We start from the raw sequence: 11,143 nt of genomic DNA, 5'->3' as shown, positions 1-11,143 counted from the left end.
AGAAGCCGGCAATTTAATTAGCAGCTATTCTGCTATGAAGAACCCTGTGAAATATAATATATATATATATGTTTGTCACAATGACATGTGTGTATATATATATATATATATATATATATGTATGTATTCTATGTGTATATATCTATTATTTCGTTTCTTTATTAAACCTGTCAGTGTGAGTTTACTGTATAGCGCACTGAATTGCCGGCTTTTCTAAAAGACACCGGGTGTGTATTTCTCGCAAGTCACATGTGTGGTCCATGTGTAATGCGTATTTTTAGCGCACCCATAGACTTTCATTGGCGTACTACGGGCGTAGTACGCTGACAATCACAGCATGCTGCGATTGGCATGGACCGTAGAATACGCCGGAGAAATATACGGCTGTTGGGAGCAAACCCATAGAGAATAATTTGTCCGTGTGTAATGCGTGCTTTTAACGCCTCTCACTCGTCCGTATTCCTCGCCAGTGTGACCCCGGCCTTATAGTCATTTCTGGTGCCGGAGCCGTTCCAGCACTGTCGCCACTCGTGTTTCTGGTGCTCACGTGAGGTTATGTCATGTGAGCCCGGATGGTACCCAATCAGCACTGTCGTTACCGTCCCAGCCTTCGGGAGTATAAGTAATCAAAAGATAGTGGGAGTTGCACCGAAAGCAAGTAGAAGTGTTTTATTTTAAAGGGGGCAAACATCAAGTTTGAGAAGGGGTTGTCCCAGTAGTGGACAAACCCTTTAATTCAAGCATATTTTGCACAGAGAGGCATACAGGCTCATAGATTTTCTATTGAGCCCCAACACCACTGTGTGTGTAATAGCAGAGCGCTCCTCCTTCCTGAACAATGTATATCAAACAAGTGTTTTGAGTGATTGGTCACAGTCTCAGGACCTGGGTCCGCACAAATATGCAAAGGGTTCAGCATCAGCACTCATTATATAGTTGAAAACTATAATAAAGTGTAGGAATAGAGATGAGTATGGTATGGGCATGCGCGTACTCTGGCGCCGCACTTCTCCCCTGGCCTTCAGGAGAATGTGACAGCGCTGGAACACAGGGAAGAAAGGTGAGAATAATTTTTTTTGCATGTGTGCTGTTTAATAGGGGTGAGGGGGACCATGCATACCAGGAAAGGGGTCGAGGGGACCATGCATACCAGGAAAGGGGGGGTGAGAGGGCCATGCATATGAGGAAAGGGGGGTGAGGGGACCATGCATACTAGGTGTTACGTGTTACAGAACCACTCAGCACCCAGAATATGTTGTGCAGTTATATGTATGTATAATAGGTTCTATGTGAGATGCATGTCCCTAATGCATCAGCCCACAGGCTGCGCCCCGTTCAGAGGGGACAAGATATTCTCCTTTTGTCCGCCCTCCCCCCACCTTTGTAATTCCCACAGTAAACATCGGCAGGCTCCGACCACCTGTGGCTTTTGTAATGCATGTCTGGCCTGCCGCTTTTCTATTGGCCTGCCCTCAGTATCTGTGTGATATATTCTGTGTCCTGTGAGTAAAGTGTTGTCAGACTGGAAAAACGTGGAGAAGCAGTGATCTTTTATATGCGCCCAGGTAACCAAGGAATTCCAGCCAGCGTCATTCATTCAGACTCCAGCCAACGCAGAGCGGACCTCCGAAAACACGGGGTGGTACTGAAAGAGGTACTCCAGCTTGAGAGACCCCGTTACACTGGTGGCAGATGGCGGGATATGATACCCCTTCTACAGGAGGAAAGGAATGAATGGAAAATAACTACCAGAAGTTAAAGAGGACTACAATAAAAGATCTGGTGGAAGCTCGAAAGTTGATCACCAGCAACAAAACAAAAGCGGATTTGATAGCAGCCATCATGGAACACGACTTTGCAGCGCTCCCCAACGTGGATGTGGAGGAGACCGAATTCCAGAGGGAGGTAAAGAACAGACTGGCGTTCTATGGCCTAGACCCTGCAGTAGAGATCATACGAGAGATGATGGCTGATGTGCATACTGATCTGAAGGAAAAGATAGCCGAGCGGACCAGGATAGAGCTAGCCATGATGGAGATGGCAAAGCGGACCAAAGTGGAGCTGGCCAAGATGGAGATGGCAGAGCAGAGAGAGGAGAGTCAGCGAGCAGGGGGAGCTCTGGCCTTCGACCAGGTACCTTCAACAGTAAGCCACAAAAAGATCCAGTATATTGCCTTCCGACAGTTGGGGGAGGCAGAGGAAGACATTGAGGGCTTTCTGCAGGACTTTGAGCGGCAGTGTGCCCTTCATCAAGTGAAGCCGGAGGAACGGGTTTAGATTCTGGCCAGCTAGCTGACAGGCCGGGCAGCGGACGCCTATCGCACGGTACCAGATGAGGACTGTATGGACTCTGACCGGATCAAAGAAGTGATCTTGGCCCGGTATGCGCTGACACCAGAGGCCTACCGCCAAAAGTTCCGCGGACTTATAAAACGAGTTACCGATACCCACGCTGAATGGGCTTGTAAATTACGGCGGTCACTGCTAAGTGGGCACAAGGGAGCCAAGCAATCACTAAGGAGGACGTCCTCCAGCTCTTCCTGTTAGAACGATTCTTTAATGGACTAAACCCTGAGACACAGGAATTGCTTCGGGACAGGCGGCCAACGACTCTTGAGGAAGCTGCTCGTCTGGCTGATGAACATCATGATGCCAGGAGGCCGCAGTTGTCCGGAACAAAGGTGGTCACTAGGGGCCAGCCCATGGACCTGGAGGTCCCCAAACCACCGAAGATTGTAGGGGGACCAGTTAGAAACCCGGCCTACCACAGTTCCTCTGGGGCGCGATGCCACACCTATCGTCAGCTGGGCCACCTGCAAAGACAATGTCCCAACTGGACTCAGCATACCCAATGGCCAAAGGCGGGAACAGCTACCTTCAGCCGGGCTGCTGTACACTGCTACCAAGGCGAAGCTGACCCGGCATTGGGGGCTACGACTAACCAAGGGGTGAAAGAGATGGAGGAAGAGCTGCATGAAGTAGACCCTGTGCAGGGAGCCCGGGCAGATAATCGACAACAGCATCGACAGGTCATGTGGGTTAATGGGAAACGTTTGCAGGGACTAAGAGATTCTGGGGCAACTTTGACCCTTGTGAAGCCTCATCTCGTCCGGGACCAAGAGAAGACGGACCGGACAGTGGCAGTCCGTGTAGCAGGGGGAGCTATACATCGACTGCCCACTGCCAGGATTCACCTGAACTGGGGAGTCGGGGATGGCCTTGTTGTGGTCGGCTTGATGGTGGATTTGCCTGCAGACGTCTTGCTGGGAAATGACTTGGGGCCCATGTTGTCTGCATTCTCGGTGGCCCCTCTGGCTGAGACCTATCCTGTGACCACCCGGAGACAAGCTCGAGCTGCGGAGGCGGAATCACACTCAGAGGAGGCTCAGGTAAGACATCCCAGCCCTACACGTATTCCGATAGCCAGACACATTTCTTGGGCCACCCCAGATGAATTTAAGAGGGAGTTACTTGAGGATCCTTCATTAGAGGGATATCGTGGGAATGCACAGGAGGGGAGTACTGGAAGGGGAACAGTTTGTATGGAAGCAGGGACTCCTCTACCGGATCACAGTGCAGCACCACACAGGGACGAGCCCCACTATAAAACAACAGCTGGTAGTTCCCAAGAAGTATAGGCAGGAGTTACTGCGAATCTCTCATGATATACCCTTGGCCGGGCACTTCGGCGTCAGTCACACCAGGCATCGTCTGACACAAAACTTCTTTTGGCCAGGGGTGACCTATGATGTTTGTCAGTACTGCCAGACCTGTGTCAGTTGTCAGCACATTGGCAAGAGGGGAGATCGATGCAAGGCCAAATTACGCTCCCTCCCCATTGTGGAGGAACCATTTAGCCAAGTAGCGGTCGATCTGATAGGGCCGTTAGCCAAACCCAGTCCGTCCGGGAAAAATTATATATTGACAGTGGTAGATTATGCCACACGGTATCCAGAGTTGGTTGAGTTACCTAACATACTGGCAGAGATGGTGGCGGCCGCCCTGCTCCAGGTTTTCTCACGGGTTGGATTTCCCCGGGAGATTATCTCGGACCAGGGTACCCAGTTTAAAGCAGAGGTGACCAACCAACTGTGGAAGCTGTGCGGCGTAAAGTCCATTAGAAGCGCCCCGTACAACCCGCAAACCAATGGGTTGTGTGAACGCTTTAACGGGACATTAAAACAGCTCATTGGGACTTTTACCAGGACCTACGGGGACTGGGAGAAATTCTTGCCACACCTCCTGTTTGCCTATCGGGAGGTGCCCCAAGAATCCACGGAGTTCTCCCTGTTCGTGCTGGTATACGGGAGACGGGTAAGGGGACCCCTAGACTTAGTGCTGGAACACTGGGAGGGGGAGGGCCTCATAGAAGGGGTACCTATTGTACCCTATGTGCTGGAATTCTGGGACCGCCTACAGGAGCTGACCCAGGTTGTACAGGAGAACCTGCAGGCGACCCAGCGGCGCCAGCGCGTATGGTACAATCGGAGGGCCAGAGAGCGCACTTTGGAAATAGGACAGAAGGTACTGGTGTTAGAGCGCACTAAGCAGAATAAGTTTCAAGCTGCATGGCAGGGGCCCTACCAGGTAGTGGGGAAAATAGCTGACACAACCTATAATGTCGCCGATTGTGACGACCCCAGGGTTATCCGCATGTTCCACGTGAATATGCTGAAGCCCTACCGGGAGCGCCCTGAAGAGGTATTGGCCATCTGTGCACCTGAAGCAGAGGATTTAGCCGGACTTCCCTTGCCGGATGTCTTAGGGGAAAGGACTCAGTTTAAAACATGGGACCAGGTACACTTGGGTGAAGACCTAGGCCCCCGGGAGAGACAGCAGGCGGAGGCATTGTTGAGGCTGCGACAGAGGATGTTTTCAGAGAGACCGGGGTACACTCGCCTGGCACAACACAAGGTTGAGACCCAGGATCAGACCCCCCCTACGACAAAACCCCTTCCGCGTCCCTCAGTCTGTACGAGAGGGGATGCGACAAAAGATACAAGAGATGCTGCGTTTAGGGGTCATTGAAGAGTCAAACAGTCCCTGGGCATCCCCCGTAGTGTTAGTGCCCAAGAAGGATGGGACTACACGGTTTTGTGTAGACTATCGTAAGCTCAATGAGAAAACAGTGACGGATGCTTACCCCATGCCACGTGTGGATGAGTTGTTAGACCGGCTGGCAGGGGCAAAGTATTTGACCACCATCGATCTATGCATAGGCTGCTGGCAGATTCCCCTTATTCCTGACGCTATTCCCAAGTCGGCATTTGTCACCCCGTTCGGCTTATTCCAGTTTCAAGTTATGCCATTCGGGATGAAGAATGCCCCGGCGACCTTCCAAAGGCTGGATGACCGGCTTCTGAATGGTCTCCAGGACTATGCTTGTGCCTACCTGGATGAAATCGCCATCTACAGTGCGACATGGGAAAAGCATCTAAATCACCTAGAGACAGTATTGGACAGGATCCACCAGGCCGGAATCACCCTGAACCCAAACAAGTGTCACGTGGGAAAAGCAGAGGTTCAGTATTTAGGGCATTGGGTGGGAAGTGAGAAACAGCGACCAGAGCCAGCCAAGATTGAGGCCATAGCCAAATGGCCCATCCCACGCACTAAAACCCAGGTCATGGCGTTTCTAGGGACAGCGGGGTATTACAGGAAATTCATTCCCAATTACCGCAGCGTAGCCAAGCCCCTCACTGATCTGACCCATAAGAACCAACCCCACCAGGTAACCTGGACCTCATAGTGTGAGGAAGCCTTCCGCCAACTAAAGGACGCCCTCACCAATACCCCTGTATTGGCCGCACCCGATCCAACTAAACGTTTCCTGGTTCACACAGACGCTTCTTTGTTTGGATTGGGGGCAGTACTGAGCCAAGTCGGGCCGGACGGCCAAGAACACAGGGTAGCTTACCTGAGTCAGAAACTACTGCCCCGTGAAGTAAGCTATGCGGCCATCGAGAAAGAGTGCCTGGCGGTAGTATGGGCACTCAAGAAGTTGCAACCTTATTTGTATGGACGACAGTTTTCCCTCCTAACGGACCATAATCCCCTAGTCAGGCTTAATCGGGTCTCCGGAGACAACGCCAGATTGCTGCGGTGGAGTTTAGCCCTACAACCTCTGGACTTCACCATCCACCACAGACCTGGCAAACAAAACGGTAATGCCGATGGACTAAGTCGACAAACGGAACTTGTACCAACCCCATAAACTTTGGTCATCCCCAAACCGATCCGTTGAGGATCAGACTGTGTATGCCGATCGCGTAGCTGAAAAGGGGAGACATGTTACGTCTTACAGAACCACTCAGCACCCAGAATATGTTGTGCAGTTATATGTATGTATAATAGGTTCTATGTGAGATGCATGTCCCTAATGCATCAGCCCACAGGCTGCGCCCCTGGGCAGAGGGGACACGATATTCTCCTTTTGTCTGCCCTCCCCCCACCTTTGTAATTCCCACAGTAAACATCGGCAGACTCCGGCCACATGCGGCTTTTGTAATGCATGTCTGGCCTGCCGCTTTTCTATTGGCCTGCCCTCTGTATCTGTGTGATATATTCTGTGTCCTGTGAGTAAAGTGTTGTCAGACAGGAAATACGTGGAGAAGCAGTGATCTTTTATATGCGCCCAAGTAAAAAAAGGAATTCCAGCCAGCGTCATTCATTCAGACTTCAGCCAACGCAGAGCGGACCTCCGAAAACACAGGGTGGTACTGAAAGAGGTACTCCAGCTTGTGAGACCCCGTTACACTAGGATTGGGGGGTGAGGGGACCATGCATGCCAGAAAAGTGGGGTGAGGGGACCATGCATACCAGGATAGGGGGTGAGGGGACCATGCATACCAGGATAGGGGGGATGAGGGGGACCATGCATACCAGGATGGGGGGTGAGGGGGACCATGCATACCAGGATTGAGGGGCGAAGGAGCCATGCATACCAGGATTGGGAGATGAGGGGTACCATGCCTACCAGGATGGGTGGGTGAGAGGACCATACATACCAGGATAGGGGGGCCAAAGGACCATGCATACCATGATTGGAGGGTGAGGGGACCATGCATAGCAGGATTTGGGGGGTGAGGTGACGATGCATACTAGGATAGGGGGGTGAGGAGATCATGCATACCAGGATTGGGGGGTGAGGAGATCATGCATACCAGGAAAAGGGGGCGAGGGGACCATGCATACCAGGATAGGGAAGGTGAGGGGGACCATGCATACCAGGATAGGGGGGTGAGGGAGACCATGCATACCAGGATTGGGGGGTGAGGGGGCCATGCATACCAGGATTGGGAGATGAGCGGTACCATGCATACCAGGATAGGGGGGTAAGGGGGACCATGCATACCAGGATAGGGGGGGCTAGAGGACCATGCATACCGGGATTGGGGGGTGAGGGGACCATGCATACCAGGATTTGGGGGGTGAGGGGACCATGCATACTAGGATAGGGGTTGAGGGGACCATGCATTCCAGGATTGGGGGGTGAGGGGACCATGCATACCAGGAAAGGGGGCGAGGGGACCATGCATACCAGGATAGAGGGGGTGAGGGGGACCATGCACACCAGGATAGGGGGGTGAGGGAGACCATGCATACCAGGTTTGATTGGGGGGGCAAGGGGGACATGCATACCAGGATTGGAAAATGAGGGGTACCATGCATACCAGTATATGGGGGGTAAAAGGACCATACATACCAGGATATGGGGGCAAGAAGACCATGCGTATCAGGATTGGGGGTGAGGGGACCATACATACCAGGATTGGGTGGTGAGGGGACCATACATACCAGGATTGGGTGGTGAGGGGACCATACATACCAGGATTGGGTGGTGAGGGGACCATGCATACCAGGATTGGGGGGCATGGGTACCATGCATACCAGGATTTGGAGGTGAGGGGATCATGCATTCCAGGATAGGGGGCGAGGGGACCATGCATACCGGGGTTCAGGGACCATGCATACCAGGATAGGAGGGTGAAGGGATCATGCATACCAGGATAGAGGGGTTCGGGAACCATGCATACCAGGATAGGGGGGTGAGAGGACCATGCATATCAGGATAGGGGGGTGGGGGGGGCCATGCATTCCAGGATAGGGGGGTTCAGGCACCATGCATACCAGGATAGGGGGGTGAGGGGACCATGCATACCAGGAAAGGGGGGTGAGGGGACCATGCAAACCAGGATAGGGGGGTGAGAGGACCATGCATACCAGGATAGGGGGTGAGGGGACCATGCATACCAGGATAGGGGTCAAGAGGACCATGCATACAAGGATGGGGGGGCGAGAAGACCATGCATTTCAGGATGGGGGAGCGAGAGGACCATGCATACCAGGATTGGGGGGTGAGGGGGCCATGCATACCAGGATTGGGAGATGAGGGGTACCATGCATACAAGGATAGGGGGGGTGAGAGGACCATACATACCAGGATAGGGGGGTTAGAGGACCATGCATACCGGGATTGGGGGGTGAGGGGACCATGCATACCAGCATTTGGGGGGTGAGGGGACCATGCATACTAGGATAGGGGTGAGGGGGCCATGCATACCAAGATAGAGGGGGTGAGGGGGACCATGCATACCAGGATAGGGGGGTGAGGGAGACCATGCATACCAGGTTTGATTGGGGGGGCGAGGGGGACATGCATACCAGGATTGGAAAATGAGGGGTACCATGCATACCAGTATAGGGGGGTGAAAGGACCATACATACCAGGATAGGGGGGCAAGAGGACCTTGCATACCAGGATTGGGGGGTGAGGGGACCGTATGGTCCCTGGTATGCAAGGTCCTCTTGCCCCCCTATCCTGGTATGTATGGTCCTTTCACCCCCCTATACTGGTATGCATGGTACCCCTCATTTTCCAATCCTGGTATTCATGTCCCCCTTGCCCCCCCAATACCAGGATTGGGTGGTGAGGGGACCATGCATACCAGGATTTGGAGGCGAGGGGACCATGCATTCCAGGATAGGGGGCGAGGGGACCATGCATACCGGGGTTCAGGGACCATGCATACCAGGATAGAGGGGTTCGGGAACCATGCATACCAGGATAGAGGGGTTCGGGAACCATGCATACCAGGATGATGGGGTGAGAGGACCATGCATACCAGGATAGGGGGTGAGGGGACCATGCATACCAGGATAGGGGCGTGAGGGGGACCATGAATACCAGGATAGGGGGCGAGGGGGCCATGCATACCAGGATAGGGGGGTGAGAGGACCATACATACCAGGATAGGGGGGGCGAGAGGACCATGTATACCAGGATTAGGGGGTGAGGGGACCATGCATACCAGGATTTGGGGGCAAGGAGTCCATGCATTCCAAGATAGTGGGTGAGGGGACCATGCATACCAGGGTTCAGGGACCATGAATACCAGGATTGGGGGGTGAGGGGACCACGCATACCAGGATAGAGGGGTTTGGGAACCATGCATACCAGGATAGGGGGGTGAGGGCATCATGCATACCAGGATAGGGGGATGAGGGGACCATGCATACCAGGATAGGGGGGTGAGGGGACCATGCAAACCAGGATAGGGGGCGAGAGGACCATGCATGCAAGGCTAAGGGGGGACGAGAGGACCATGCATACCAGGATAGGCGGGGGAGAGGACCATGCATACCAGGAAAGGGGGGTGATTGGACCATGCATATCAGTGTAAGGGAGGTACAGGGTCCATGCATACCAGGATGGCAGGGTGATAGGACCATGCAAACCAGGATTGGGGGGTGAGAGGACCATGCATACCAGGATAGGGTGGTGAGGGGACCATGCATACCAGGATGGGGGCGTGAGAGGACCATGCATACCAGGAAAGGGGGGTGAAAGGACTGTTATGAATGAGTCACCGAGGAGGAAAAACAAAAAGCAAGCTAAGCCCAGAAAACCGGAGAGGTTGGTAACTAGCGGATTGCAGGCCCCTGATCCTATCCACACAACTAGCAGTCGCCGTGGAGCGTACCTACAATGGTCCTAGACGCCTCGTCACGGCCGGAGAACTAAATAAGCCCAAAGAAAGAAAAGGGAAAATCTAAACTGCCCCAGAGCAGACCCCAAAGCAATAGACGGCCCCCAACATATATTGTTGGTGACACAAGATGAAAACACAAACAAACATAGAAAGATAGGCTGAGCAAATGATGGGGCCACACTAACTAGAAAGGATAGGAAAGGAAAGCTGCTGTCTTCAATCACACAAAAACCCTGCCAAAAAGATGTCCAACACGTCTGATAGAAAAAAGCCCTGAAGTTGCTAGACTTCAATTCCCTATATCAGCACTCAGGTATATTCTGAAGGCAGAGCAAAAGAGATCAACTGATCAGAGACAAAAATGGGAATTCAGCACAGCCCCAGCCGGGGCTGGCTGAACACAAAAAACTAAGCAAACCAGACAGAAACTCAAATGAATAATAGCAGAGCAAAAACTTAGCTCGAGAATTCAGGAACCAAACTGGAAACCAGAAGCCCCAGGCAGGAGAAATCACCAGCAAGAAAATAGGGAGTCAGCTGCCTTAAATCCAATCAGAGACTCCTGATGTCCAATCGCAGTCCTCCTCCTCAGGTGGCAGGTCTCTGCCATTTAGATCAGCTTCATTACCTCTTGTCACCAACAGAGGGAGTCCAGATTGAGAACTCACGACTCCTCTGTCAGCACAGCCAGCTCCATCCCCCTCACCAGAAGCCAGAGGTAAACCCAAAAATGAGTTCACAACAGAGGACCATGCATACCAGCAAAGGGGGGTGAGAGGACCATGCATACCAAGAAAAGGGGGTGAAGAGACCATGCATGCAAGGAAAGGGGGGCGAAGGGACCATGCATACCAGGACTGAGGGGCGAGGGGACCATGCATACCAGGATATGGGGGGTGAGGGGGACCATGCATACCAGGATAAGGGAGTGAGGGGACCATGCATATCAGGATTGGGGGGTGAGTGGACCATACATATCAGGATTAGGGGTTGAGGGGACCATACATACCAGGATTGGGGGGTGAGGAACCATACATACCAGTATAGGGGTGAGGGGACCATGCATATGAGGATAGGGGGCGAGAGGACCATGCATACAAGGATGGGGGGAGAGAGGACCATGCATTTCAGGAAGGGGGGGCGAGAGGACC

The sequence above is a fragment of the Dendrobates tinctorius genome, unplaced genomic scaffold (assembly GCF_039654945.1).
Source record: "Dendrobates tinctorius isolate UK_male_01 unplaced genomic scaffold, ASM3965494v1 ptg000001l, whole genome shotgun sequence".
NCBI lineage: Eukaryota > Metazoa > Chordata > Amphibia > Anura > Dendrobatidae > Dendrobates > Dendrobates tinctorius.
This window is presented reverse-complemented; position numbering follows the sequence as displayed.